Source organism: Peromyscus maniculatus, chromosome 1 (assembly GCF_049852395.1).
Source record: "Peromyscus maniculatus bairdii isolate BWxNUB_F1_BW_parent chromosome 1, HU_Pman_BW_mat_3.1, whole genome shotgun sequence".
Lineage (NCBI taxonomy): Eukaryota > Metazoa > Chordata > Mammalia > Rodentia > Cricetidae > Peromyscus > Peromyscus maniculatus.
Window position 1 is genome coordinate 210,903,416 of NC_134852.1, and position 14,941 is coordinate 210,918,356.

Sequence of the window (14,941 nt, forward strand, 5' to 3'; positions counted from 1 at the left end):
ACTGTGGGTGAGTCTCTGCACCCTGCACGTTAGGAGAATGCCCCTGAGCTTCAGTAAGCCTGCCTGGGCTGCCTCTGTCTCACCCGGGGAGCACTTCATCCGGTCACGAAGCATCTACTTTGTATAATGCACCATGAAGGTTCACGATGAATAAGGAGATCGATCCCACAGATGCCGGGCAGCATCATTTCAGGGGGAAATGTAAGGTGAGCTTGCTCGAGGGCATCCTTTAGTCGAGAAGTCACAAACTCAAATGGCCTGCACACAACAGGAGTGTGTGTTTCTGGCTGTGTGTAAAACAGTAATGGGTGGGTAGAGAGTAGGTGGGAGTCGGTCCAGCTGGAGATGCCTGGGGGTTTAAAGGGAACAGCTGTTGCTCACTTGCAGCCAAGTGTGTTCTGATGAAGAATGCATGCAGCTCAGTGTGGCCAACCCTGGAGATTTCTCAGGAAAAGTCAGAAATCTCAACTTGTTTGTAAAATCGCTTACATTTCGCAGGCCAGTGTGTCCTGTGCAGAGGTCACAGAAGGTGAGCCACAGCCTTCGAGAACATTCTTTTTCACTTCATTTTATACCTTCCCGCCTCATCTCCTGCTTCCAGTTTAACCCAGTGGACCTTCAGGAGGCAGACCTTGGAATGCACTTCTGCAACAGTAAGCACATTACTGTGGGTTTTTAATTTAACAAGGTAGTATTTACGATTTGATTCTTTGAGGGAAGAGCTCTATCAGCTTTAGCTAATACTTCAAGATGAGGCGCATTAAGAAACTTGTGCTGAGCTGTGCAGGAAGGAATTCCATTTTGAAGTAAGGGCAAAAAGCATCAAATGACACAGGAAAGTCACCGCTTGAAGGGCTACATACCATTAAATCCGGGCTAGAAAGGGGGCAAATAAGCCAGGTGGTGGCGATGCCTATAACCCCAGCACTCAGGAGGCAGAGGCAGGTGGATCTCTGAGTTGGAGGCCAGCCTGGTCTACAGAGTGAGTTCCAGGTCAGCCAGAATTACACAGAGAAACTCTGTCTCAAAAAAGAAAAAAAAAAAGAAAGATAAAGGACAAATAGGCTAGCTACTAAAAGACCTTCATATGACTTCTCTCTCTTTTTAAAAGATAATATGAATATCTGTACGATAAACGCCAAGAGGAGTCGAATACTTAAGCACTGCTGTCCACACAAGCACCGAGAGCTGAGAGTTAAGCATCAACTGTGAGCAGTGCAGTGGGGTTAGAGACTGGGCAGCAGGAGGAACGAGCAGGACCAGAAGGTGAGGGCGGGGCCTTCCCTTGGGAAAGGCCTTGAAAAGTAGATGAGTGCACCATCAAAGGTGTGTGGTTGGAGACAATATTACTGTGGTTGGACAGAGCCCCCAAGATGTATCTGTCAGTATGATGGCTTCATGAAATGTCCCTTGAAGTCTTGGGCCCTTGGATACTTGGTCCCCAGTTGATGACACTGTTTGGGTAGTCCTGGGTGATGTGGCCTTGTTGAAGGAGGAGTGTCACTGGAGGCAGGCGTTGAGAGTTTAAAGACTAGCACCGTTTTGAGTTTGCTCTGTCTGCTTCCTTTTTGTGGTCCAAGACGTGAGCTCTCAGCTTGCTCCTCTAGCTACCATGCATATCACTTCCGATACGACAGGCTCTTATTTATCCCTCCAGAATCTTAAGCCCCCCAAAAATCTTCTTTCTATAAGTCAACATGGTCATGGTCTTTTATCACAGCAACAGAAAAGTAACTAATACAGTTTGAAACTGGACCCCCAGCACAGCAGTGTTGAGAGATGAGACCTTTAATAGGTCTGTAGGTCACCAGGGTTCTCCAGAGTGGGTTAGTTGCAGTAGAGGCTCCCAATGAAAAGATGGACCTTTCATTTCAGTTTGCAGCTGTAGTCCATGTGCTAGAGATTAAATAAGGAGGCCGTTGATACTTGTGACGTAGATACCATGTGCCTGAGGCCTCACAAGGTGCCTAAGTATTGGATTCAGGATCTCAAGGCAGGAACCCAGAGACAAGAACAGAAGCAGGAGCCATGGAGGAGCACTGCTTACTGACTTATTCCTTCATGCCTTGCTCAGCCTGCCATCTTTATACCACTCAACATCACCTGCCCAGGGCTGGCATTCATTGTAGCTGAAGTTTTCCTGTGTCCACCCAGCTCCTGCAGCCACTCAGACCCAAGTAAACATGCAGATACTTATATTACTTATAAACTATATGACTGTGGCAGGCTTCTTGCTATCTAGTTCTTATATCTTAAATTAACCCATTTCTATTAATCTATAAGTTGCCACATGGCTTTTACAGTTGCCACAGTACTTTTACATCTCACTTCCTCTGTGTCTGGCTAGTGACTCCTGACTCAGCCTTCCTGTTCCCAGAATTCTCTTCTCTGCTTGTCCCACCTATACGTCCTGCCTGGCTACTGGCCAATCAGCACTTTATTTATCAACCAGTCAGAGCAACACATTCACAGCATCCAGAACATCCCACAGCAGTTCATAGTGGACTGGGCTCTCTATATCAATCACTAGTCAAGAAAATGTCCACAGACTTGCCTAGAGGCAATCTTTCAACTAATGTTCCCTCTTCCTAGATGACTCTAGCTTGTGTCAAGTTGACGAAATAAACAACTAACCAGTACACACCCTGTGCAAGAAGCACCTAGCCAGATGCTGTCCCCTCGATGAAATAAATCTCCATTCTTAAAGAATTACTCAACTCATGTATGCTGGGATAGGAGCGCAAAACCAACTAAGTCACTGTGCTATTGAAAAAGCCAAGTCTCGGGTACAAAGTAGGAAGGTAAATAAAATCAGCAAGTAGTGAGGTAGAACACTTATGTGTGAACAAAGGACCAGGGGTTTGAGATAAACATAAGCATGTATATACAACACTCTGCTGGAAAATGTCAAACACTCTGCTTTTCTGGAAGAGAGGCCCTGGTATGTTCCATTTGCTTGCTTCTATTTGAAAAATGTTTTAACTACAGCCAGTCTTAAGCTATCGACAGGAAGTGGTTGAAAGTAGAGTGAACAACGTAAGGTGATGAGCAGCAAGGTCAACAAAAATTCAGGGTCATGAGACACCCCAGATTTAGGAATGACAACATCTAAGGAAAGGTTGTACTGGAAGGCTGAAGCCAACTGCCCACAGAGGTCATTGAGCTAAAGAAATGGACACAGAGATTGGAAATCCTCAACTAAATTTTTAGGATGGCCACAGCAGGGATAGGAAAGTGTAGAAGATGGAGCTCAGGTCCAGAAGCCATAAGAGCAAGTAGAACCTTGGCCTTGAGCTCAACACAAGCTGATAAGCTGCCATGTGTTGCTGTGTAATGACAGTCACTCATCACTAGCCATGGGGGGGGGGGATCCTCTATGGCATTGATTCTCAACCTGTGGGTCACAACCCTATTTGTGGTCAATCCATTCTTTCAAAAGGGTCATGTAAAACCATTGGAAATCACAGATATTTATCTTACAATTCATAACAGTAGCAAAATTACAGTTATGAAGTAGCAACGAAAATAATTTTATGGTTTGAGCTCACCACAACATGAGGGACATAATTCAAAGATTGCAGCATTAGGAAGTGTAGCAGGAATCTTAAAAGTTCTTATTCATAAAATCAAACCCGAGGCGAGTTATTGGGGTCCATGCTGGTAGATCAGAGAGACAGAATAAGCCACAGCTATCTCACCTCACCAGTTCCTCAGCTGGTCCTGTTTCCTCAGACTGGAAGCCTCTGAGTCCTCATCCAGAATGAATCTCAGCTGAACTGTGTTGCTCCATAGCCTGAAAGCTTAACCAGGCCAAATGCTTAACCAGCCAAAAGCCTCTAGTTTCTGGTCCTCACGCCTTATATATCTTTCTACTTTCTACCACCACTCCCTGGGATTAAAGGCTGGCTTTCTGGGATTAAAGGCGTGTCACCATGCTTGGCTATTTCCAATGTGGCCTTGAACTCACAGAGATCCAGAGGGATTTCTATCTCTGGAATGCCAGGATTAAAGGTGTGTGCTTTCACTGCCTACCTAGTGGCTTTTCTGTTCTCTGACCCCAGATAAGTTTATTAAGGTACACAATATTTTGGGGAAAACAATACCACCACAAGGAAGGATGAGAACCACTGCTCTATGGGCGTGAGGCTATGTGCACTACAGATATGTGTAAGGTCATATTCCTGTCCATTGGCAGATGAAGTCTGTGCACTGCACACACATGATAGTGCCATGTGCCTGGTAGTGACAGGCTGTGGTAGAGATTGAAGAAAGGAAGCTTTTAATATTTGTAATGTAAATACCACTTACCTGAGCCTTACAAGGTGCCTAAATATTGGCTTCAGTGCTTTGTTGCATTCTGTTTAGTTGAAAAAAATCTGGCTAAATGTTTAAGTAATTTATCTACTGTTACATAACATGGCACATAGCCCTTTCTAACATCAGAAGACTCAGCCTCCAGTGACGTCACTACATGGTCCCCTCCAGAAGATAATAGTCTGATGGAGATGGAGGAGACTGTAATCAGAGAGTTATAGTTCCTCTTTAAAAAATGTATCCAGCCTGCATATTCCTAAAGAGTCAATTCATGTTTTTTTTTTTTTTCTAAACCTCCCTTGAGCTTGCATGTGACTTGTATTTTTAGGCTCTGCTGTTAGCAAGTGTATTTTTGTGAGATTGAGTGGGAGAGTGGGAAAAGTTTCACAGAGCTGTTTCAACCAGAATGCAGGGAGCTCAGCAGAGACTGTGAAATCTCTGCCATCTAAGGTCTTAGGAAACCACAGAGAGATGCGCATGTTCTCACTTTATTATTCTATGTACATCCCCGATGAATGACTAGTTAAAGGTATTGTTAAGGCATTTTAAGTGACCCACTTCCAGCAGTGAACAGATCACTTACTGTGCCAAACCAACTGGCGTTTCTCAGATTATAAAACCACAAAGTGAGGAAAATGTTAAAACAGCTAAAGCAAAAAATGATGCCTGAACGGGGAAGGAGCAAAATGGAGCCTCATTGTCTGCCAAGGCAGATGGCTGACCACTAGGGGGGTTTCACTGCAGCGTCCAGGGTAATTGGATGCTGGGGCTTTCCTGGCAAGGACTGAGCAACTTCATTTACAAGATCCAGGTTCTTCTCAATACACCCTCTCCACGGCTGGAATGGATGGTTCATCCTAAACGTGACTGCTACCTTTACTTTATGATGCTTCTCTGGTCACAAGGACATGAAAAGTAATTAAGGACCGAATTTCCTAGCCGACTCTCTTGCATGTACAATTATCTGCAGATATAAAATTGCCCACTTTGATAATTATACCCTCAGAACGAGGGGCAAGTGGCTAATTATGCCCACATGTGGCCGATTGCACTTTCCATTAGCCAATTATATGCACAATTATTTGTGCACATAAATAATTGCACTCATGGAAAATAGCAGCCCTCCTTTCAAATCTTCCTGCTTGGAGAGGCTGATGAAGTAATTGCCGCACTGGAAACGGTACTTGGTGGGCACTGGAAGAGAATCAGATACCAGGGGACGTGTAAGTGACCAGAGCCTGCAAATGGCATCGAGTGCCAAAGAAAGCGGGAAGAATCATGGGATGGCTCAAGGCCAGCACGCACTTTAAGAAGTATGCTTCTCAGGGTGGCTGTGCACAGCGACCTTGGGCAGGATGTTAACCTCGCATGTCTACTGGCTCTGCATACACCAGGAGGATGATAATGCATTCCCAGCATTGTGCTGGGATGGATCTGGCAATTCATGTAGACTCCTTTGCATTATATATATAGAGACACTGTCATGTCAGCTGATGCGTCCAATTGTGCAGGAAAGGTAGTCACCCTCTGTAGCAAAGCAGGATAAGGTGGGGAAGCCACCAGTATGGATAAGGTGGGGAAGCCTATTGCTTTGCCTCTAATGTTTCTACTGAAGACAGTCCAGAAAACAACATGCTGTCATTCAAAATTCATTCATTTATTCAACAAAAGCTGTCAGTCTTAGGCTATCCTGAGCATTTGAGACATGATGAACAACAGTCAGAAAGTCACTAGCATGTTGACTGGGGCCACCACCGGTGGTTCAGTGAGCAGCTTTTACTCTGATCTGCTCTAGTTAGCAAATTGGGGGGAAATTTCACCTCATGTCTAGGAAACCTGGCAATGAATTTCATGGTTTGGTTGCCAGGCACATTTGGTGACACTGAACCTTGTGGGGTCTGGCTGTTTTCATCGACTTCAGAACTGAGAGTGGCAGCCGCTGCAGACGACCACGGGACCTCTTTCGACTTCCTCCTCTGGTTCCTTTTCCGTGCCCAGCCATCCTGTCTCTGCGCTGTCGCACTCTGATTCTCCAGATCCTCTCTTATCTATGTGGAAAAGGGCTCTCTATTCAGGGGGCAGAGGCAGGCATCACAGAGTCAGGCATGAACAGTTAGTCGCCAGAGATGAAGTGTTGGTTAGATGAACAGAGCAGAGAAGTCAGAGCCACATTAGAAGCTGATATAGAATAGTTTGGTGGAGGACTGAGAGTATTGCCTCTCAAGCCAGACTTTCCTGCCTTTGAGTCCCTGTTGTATGATGTTGGGCCAGTTAACTTCTGTTTTGCTCAATCTTCCCTAAAAAGGAAGCGGTGCTCACTTCATAAAGTTATTGTGAGAATCAAATGAGGAGAAAACATGAATGGGGAGTATTTGGAATACCCGTAGTATATGCCAATTGTTTTCATTTGTGGACTGAAAATACACAAAAATCTAAGAAACATGGTGCAAATGGTTTTGAAACTTCAACATGCCTTTAAAAGCCAATATGAACAACTGATGTAAGAGAGCAAACACCAGACTCCATTCTCAGAGACACACGAAGTGGAGTGTGCCAGAGTCCAGGAATTCCCCTTGGGGAAGCCCTTACCTCCTACCTATGTGATTCTGGTACAGGTGACCTAAGGACCACCCTTTGAGGAACCAAATCACACAGGGCTGGTTCTGGCTGTACCCAGTGTTTGCTTGGCGTATTGAACACTAGAGAAAGAACTTCCAAGGTTTGGGCCAAAGTTCTTTTTTCTGGGACCACAGGCCACTTTAGTTGTAGTCTGCACTATCACACTCAGATGTGGGTACACTGGACACATGCGGCAGCTTCCATCTCTGACTCTTAATTTTCAGGAAATAATGTATCTTAAAATAGTACTTTGTTATGAAATGAATCCCATTTCTGTGGTTCTGTAAATAAGAAAAAAACATAAACATTTGCACTTAGGGAACAAGGTGTCAAAACTAAATGCCTGGTCTTCTGGATGATTCATAGCCATAAGAAGCAGAGCTGGACTTCGGCCACTGTGCAAACATATTGATCAGTGTTGGATGCTCTGCAGTTTCCAGAGAGAAATGGCTCTGCCTGCTGTGCTTCAATGCTTGGGGGAAGGAAGAGGCTTCCAAACATCGGCTCTTTTCAACCCAGCTCTCTTAAACAGCAAATCCTAACACTAGCAAAATTAAAATGGCTCCCAGGCTACAAAGGGTTCCAGCACACAGAGTAATCACACACTTCTGTCTTCAGATGAGTGGACGAGCAGCCTTGTGCATTTCGTAACTGTTGCCATAGTCCAAATGCGTAAGTGATCGCTGGAAGGATAATGTATGCTCTGCTGGCTTTCAGCGGGATTTTATCAGCATAAGAAGAAATAGTTATCATTTGTAATGAAAAATTGTTCTACTTCAATAATACAGCAGGAAATCTGCCTTGCCCACATCTAAATCCTGATCTTCGTGAAGACAAATTCTCCTACCATCCCACAAACGCTACGGTTTAGATGTGCAATGTCTCCCCTCGGTCTGTGTTCCTCAGCGATGTTGCTGCTTTAGGAAACTGGGGAGCCTGTGGGAGGGGTAAGCCTGAAGAAATGAATCAGTGAGCGAATCAGTCAGGGTCCTCTAGAGGAACAGACCAACAGAACGAACATGTAGTAAAAGGGCATTTATTAGACTTGGCTTACATGAAATAGCTGGACAGCCCAGAGATGGCTGCCCACAGGAGAAGCTGGGAACCTTGCAATTGTTCCGTCTGTGAGAAAGAGAGCCACTAAATGTCCCTTGAAGGCCACTTGCTTGTGGTGCCATTGACAGCTGGTAGTATCTTGAGGTCGGGCCTCCCAGGAAGAGGTTACACCCCAGCTGCGGCTTCCTCTACAGTCCATTCCTACCTACCGTTGCTGTCTTGTCTCCCAACGGCCCCAAGCAGCAGGGCCGAGGGATCATAGCCACGTCACTGGCTCCATTACTCAATGTCTGTTGGGTGTACTTCTTTAGATAACTGTGAAATTTTTTGGCTCATCTTGAACTTATGAATGTCTTTTAATTGTATTTTGGTATGAGGAGAGCAAGAACATTTACACCTACTCTCACTGGTATATCTGAGTGATTTGAAATAGAGATTTGGGAGTCTCACGTAACTGAGTAGATATTCATCTCCTCTGACCCACTTTCCTGGCTTGGGTGTGTTAAGCCACAGCTCCTGCTCAGACTTGCTGAGGACGCAGAAGGTGTGAGTCTGAAGAGTAAGATTCACCTCAGGTCGGCTTCACCTCAGGTCCATTTGCCTTTGATGCCCATGGCACCAAAGCAGCAACTCCAGCTGACTCGGTCAGCCCACAGAAGCTGTCAAGGGTGGGGTGTGGGAGCTGCTGCTGTGAACTCCCCACAAAGATGGCCAAGCAGCCATCAGACTACTAACAGCTTTTGATTTAAGGTTGAAGGGAGCAGTCCCTTGGGCCACTTAGTGTGCTACATCATCCTGTTTGGGAAATGCTCTCAAGTAACTGCTGGACAGACTGAGAGGATGAACTCTCCCTGAGGAAAACGGCCATGGAGTCAGACCTCTCCAATGTGCTGGTTAGCTGTGAACTGGCTGTGGGAGAACACATTTTCTATATCCATTACAGAGAATATTCATTTATTCAATTCCTCCTCACTCCCACCTGCCTGTTTCTGTCATCATCTCTGTCTCCTCTGCCTCTTTGTGTCTACACACATGAGCACGCGCATGCTCTCTCTCTCTCTCTCTCTCTCTCTCTCTCTCTCTCTCTCTCTCTCTCTCTCTCTCTCTCTCTATCCAGTTCATTGTCAGCAAGCTTCTTTACTCCTGAGAAGGAACTGTGGGTTCTGATGGAAACAGCGTTGACTAGCCTGGCTCTCCGTCACAGACGATGTTTTAAAGCCTGCATCTTCACACAGGTGAAGGCCCGGTGGAAGCAGTCCTCTAACCCAGATCAAATAGAAGGTTCTTCCCAGGTGTGGCCACTCCGCAGCCTTTCATGGCCTTCCCTCGCCCCAGGGGGGATGCCCGTGCTGTCCTAAAAGGATTAGGTGCTGTGGGGTGTTCTGTATGTCTTGTGGGAGCCCGTTCTCCGGTTCCTCGTGGCTTTACCCAGCAGGTCCGCATAGAGGATGATTAGGACCACGGGCCTGAGTGCAGGTGTCTGAGATGGCCTGTACTTGGCTGTGCTGTGGAATGGTCTATATGTCAAGTTGCTCTGATTGGTCAATAAATAAAACACTGACTGGCCAGTGGCTAGGCAAGACATATAGGTGGGACTAACAGAGAAGAGAAATAAAAGAAAAGGAAGGCAGAAGGAGACTGCCTGGAGCCGCCACCAGGACAAGGAAGATGTAAAGTACCGGTAAGCCACGAGCCATGTGGCAAGGTATAGATTTATGGAAATGGATTAATTTAAGCTATAAGAACAGTTAACAAGAAGCCTGCCACGGCCATACAGTTTGGAAGCAATATAAGTCTCTGTGTTTACCTGGTTGGGTCTGAGCGGCTGTGGGACTGGCAGGTGACAAAGATTTGTCCTGTGGGCCAGGCAGGAAAACTCTAGCTACAATTAGGTGCTGGTAGCAATAATCCACAGTGAGGGAAGATGATGGAGCTGCATCTTCTGGCAGATGCTTGGATTATGAAACCAAATATAAAGCCTGCAGTCGGCTGCTCTGCCCCTTTGCTAACTGCTCTGCGGTGACAGCCTGGCAGAGGTTCAGAACGACTTGTTGCAGGCTGGAGTTGAGGCATTTATCTAGACACAGAAGAACGTCCTCTTGCCAAACTGATTCATTCTTGCTGCTGTGAGGGAAGGGCCGTCATGGTCCCACTCCTGAAGCAGCTGAGGGCAACAGAGGAGCATCTCTTTCGATCTCTCCCTGTGTTGGTCGTAACAGGTTATCAGAAAGCAGCAGGCACCAGGCAAAAGTCAGTGAGCAAATATGGGACCAGTGACCCTTGTTGAGTCCCTCCAAATCTTACGTGTTACTATAAAGCCTAACTATTCCTGGGGTGTTCGCTACAGTGGGAAATCATGGAAAGCTAGATCAACATGGCGGGGTGCTTGTCAAAACAACAGTCAAGCCAGTCTGTGGTATTCCCTGCCTGGCTTGGGGCAGGAAAATTATCACAAATTTGAGGCTAGCCTGGCCGACAGAGTGAGATCCTGTTTCAAATATATATATATATATATATATATATATATATATATATATATATATATATATATATTCCAAATATATAAACTTGAGAATTCAGCCTCTTGTTCCCAAATTCAGACTCTGTTTCTCCCGTGGACATGCCTCTACTCTTTTTGGAGAGTCCAAGACAACCACGAGCTCCCAGTGAGTAGAGTCCGGGCTTCCTAGCAATGTGAGACCTGGACTTTGGAAGTTCCCAAATGCTGCTCCAGCATTCTAGTCACAGTGGAGATGAACAATAAAAAAAAAAAAATACTCCAAGTTCTTCACCTGAGAAAGCCACTCATCATTTGGATGGGGTAGAGCACCGGAAATACAATGAGCCCTACTGTCTTCGGTCATCCATGAAATAAGCGCTGGAGAAATCGTGAGCTGGTGTACAACTGCTCACCAGGACTGCTTAGTGTTTTCAAAGGAAGCAAAGGGAGAGAGGGTGAAGCTGGGTCAAAGAGCGTCCTCCAATCACATGCTGCAACTGAACATAATTAAGGATCTTTTTTAACTGGGAAAGCACTCGTGAGGCCCTTATTTAAAAATGAACTGCCTGTAATTGTTAGTGTGTAGATATGATACACTGAACCAAAGCTACTACAATAAAACATATTTCAGGAGCTATAGAAGAATCTCTAGGTCAAGCAAGGTAAACCATAATGAATAAATGCTGACTCATAATTTCCATTGTAACTAGGAAGTAGAGGGGAATGAGTAAGTGAAACCCTTTAGCTACACTCTTTTGTGTTCCCACGTTTACCTAAGGTGTTAGCAAGCAATCGCCCTGACCCTCGGGTACAGAGCACTTGAATCTGTTAAATTGAACGGTGGTTGTGTCTGTGTGGTTTTGTCCTGAGCTAGGATCCCTTGCTGCTGTTAAGGCCACCAATGACCTTCACCAAGAAGCCTAAGGTCTGAGAGCAGAATGACTGGCTTGTGACAGTTCTACCTCCATCTTGAGCCCACCCTGAGAAAAAAAGATCACATGACTGTAGTTATCCGAGAGCCTCATGGCAAGATGTCTTCTGAATACTATAATTAGCATTATAGTTAAGTATTGCTTGGATTCTGTGCTTCTAAATACATGTGTCAGATGAGCAAGATGTCAATTTTCTCTGAAGAGAGACTAAAATTTGAAAATCATGTAGTTTGTGACTTGTGATTCTAGGTTAACAACACATTCATACATTTTTTTTTTTTTTTTGCCACATGGACTACATAGCAACAAAACTTGACTTAAAAATGTTTATTTCTAGGACTGACTAGAGCTTCAATAGTAATGTCAATGAGAAGTATCTAAAAGATTTTGTCTAATGGTCTTTTCATAACTAAATTTTCTTTATAATACCAATCTATACTGAGGCTAAAAACCATCATACATAATGTCAATTTATTAAAACACAATATGTACATTTAGAAATGAGCACAACATTGCCTGTTTCTGGTTAGTTAGCAGGCTAGAATAAATTATTGCAGGGTGTGTGGACAGGGTACAGAAATAGGTGGGAACACCTGGGCTCCCAGGAAACAGTGACAGGCCGCATGGTGCCACTCAACACTAGTCAAAGTGTGATGATCAGATCAGTGTTCTGCGTGAAAATATTGGGCCTGACCATAAACCTAACAAATCCACATCCCTAGAGTCCCAGAAATCTGTGTTTTAGAAGGATTTCCCCAGTTTACGGTGGGCTTTGGAGTTTAAGAAACGTTGTGTAGCTGATCCCAACTTGGGCAGGCTTCTCAAGGAGTCTGAGTAGGCCACTAGTTCAGTTTTCTGGTGCTTAAAAGTGACCCAGTTGGCTAGGTAAATGGCTCGGTCCATAAAAGCCTTGCTCTGCAATCATGAGGACCTGAATCTGACCCCCCAGAAGCCATGTCAGAATGCTGGGTATAGTGGTGTGCACTTGCAATCCCAGTGCTTGGGAAGTGGAGACAGAGACAGATCCTGGGGAATCACTGGCCTGCCAGCCAGGCTGGCTGAGTTCCAAGACAACGTAGACAGTATCCTGAGGAACAATGCACAAGGTTGACCTGTGACCTCTACATCCACACACACAGACATGCACATTCACATACAAGCACACAAAGTAAGCCAGTAAGGTCTACTTCGTAAGACTGCTTTCTAGATTAGACAAGGCACTCATGTCTCTGGCCTCCCGTCTGACATCTGGCCACTGCAATTGCCCCATCTCTCCGCTCTGCCATGTACCAGCTGTTTAACCATAGGCTAGTAGTTGAGCGTTTCTTCATATATAAGAGAACAGCATCTTTTATACTTAGCTCGTGACGTGGTTGTGAAAATCAGTTAAAATTGTGTGCTGAAGGCTATTTCTGCTCTGCACAAGGGCTGCACACGTGTAAAGGGTTGATAAGACCATGTTAATGGTTTGAAGCTTGGAGTGAGCAATACAACCAACCTGATCTAAGCCCACAGCGGCACATTGCCTGCTGTCCAGATGCTTGCCATCGGCATGTGAGCACAGGTATCCATCTCATAAAGATTGGTCAAAGACAGAAATGTAGGTACTTCCTCCCCCTTCCCTGCTGTCTGCTAAAATTTTACCAACAAACCACTAGTTTCGTAGTTGTTAACTTTTCACCCTTCTGATTTCTAGACGGGGCAACCTAGGTTTGCCAGCATGCTAAATAGAGCTATATTTCTGGGAAGGATTCATGTCACCCAAGCTCACACTCATCTATATATCATCGGGATCTCTATAAATTTATGATGAGGAGAGTTGCCCCAGGGCATTTCCCCAGGGGAATACAAAAGGAGCTAGTTAAATAGTTTGAATGTTTAGTGACATTGGGCTAACGTGACACTACATAGTCATTTCCACAGTGGAGATTCACTGTCTCCAGGAAGACACAGTGAGTCACTGGGCAAGGCTCTGCACACTCGCCCCTCTGAAATGGACATGTCCTTCCAGAGAGTCTCCCCTTACGGCATAACATCTTCATAGTCTTACCCTTTGGTGACTCCCCAGGGCCTACAGCTGTGTTAAGGCCCAGCAGTTGTTCTTCATCTTCAAGAGAGGGTTTGGGTTTGGTTTGTTTTTTCCCAGGGCTGGAGAGCCCACTCAGAGCCCCATTCCACCACTAACCTACACCCTCACACCCAGGCAGACATTTTCAAAGTTTTCAACCACTTGCACGAGAATCATTTGGGTCTATCTTTAAAAGGCAAATGTTTATGCCTTCTCCAGAACTCCTAAGTCAAACTCTTTACCGGTGGGGCCTAGAGAGCTGCAATTTAATCAAATTACTAGATAATGTATACACTGCAGAGTCAGGACTGGAGGTTCCTTTTCACAGCTCTGCTAATTACAGAACATGTGGACTTCGGGACTCCCAGTGCCCTGGTGCTTTTAAGTTCCTGGTTCTTGTGGTGGCTTCTTTGTGTTAGTCATGAAAGATATATGGAATAAATATTTGTGTCCTAACTCCCTATTCAAATATCATAATGTATTTGCTCAGTGAGATAATTTAGGAGGTAGAACCTTAGGTGGTAACTAGGTCATGAGGATAGAGAGATTCTGAATGGGATTGGTACCTCATATGGAGAACAATGAGTGTTCTCTGCTCTTTCTGCAATGAGAAGTTGGCAATCTGGAAACTGGAAGAGAGACTATGAAACCTGATGTGCGGTTCAGTCTCCAGGACCGAGTTACCAACATCTCTGTCACCTGAGAAGGCAAGGTGACTGTACCAGACACAAATGTTACTGCTACATATTTACACCTGTTTAGGAAAACTAAATTCTAACACTAACTCTAGGCCAAAAGCCATGTCTTCACTCTTTTTTGGAAAGAAATCATCTGATACTATTATTTCTGGTGGTGAAAACAGAAATAGAATTTGTTTTATGTGAAGTCTCACTACACAGATTACATGAGTTTATTATCATCTACGGGAAGCAACAGGTATACATTTTAAAAAAACATTTCTTTCATTTGTTTGTGGGGTGTGTGTGTGTGTGTGTGTGTGTGTGTGTGTGTGTGTGTACATGATAGCGCATATTCATCACACACACATGCTTGAGCTTGCATGGCAGCAGTATCGTACCCACCACACTGAGCAGGTAGAGGTCTGAAGAGTTGGTTTTTGCCACCCACATGTGATTCCGGGAATTGAACTCAGGTTGTCAGGTTTGGCAACATGTTTCTTTATCTCACTGGCCCAGGAATATACTCTGAATGGAGACTGATACATTGTCTGAGAATCATCTTAGCTCAGTGGAGTTAAGAAGGGCGAACTTGACTCCCGTTAGCTAAGTTACACTTGGGGAAGAGAAGGATAAAGCGCTGCCGGTGCCCAATGGGCAGGACTGGGGATGCTACTAACCACTCCTCTAAGCTCGGGACAGTGCCTACAACAAAGAATTGCCTGGCTGGAAACGTCAGCGGTGCTAAAGCGTGCTCCAGCTTCCTCCTGGTGTT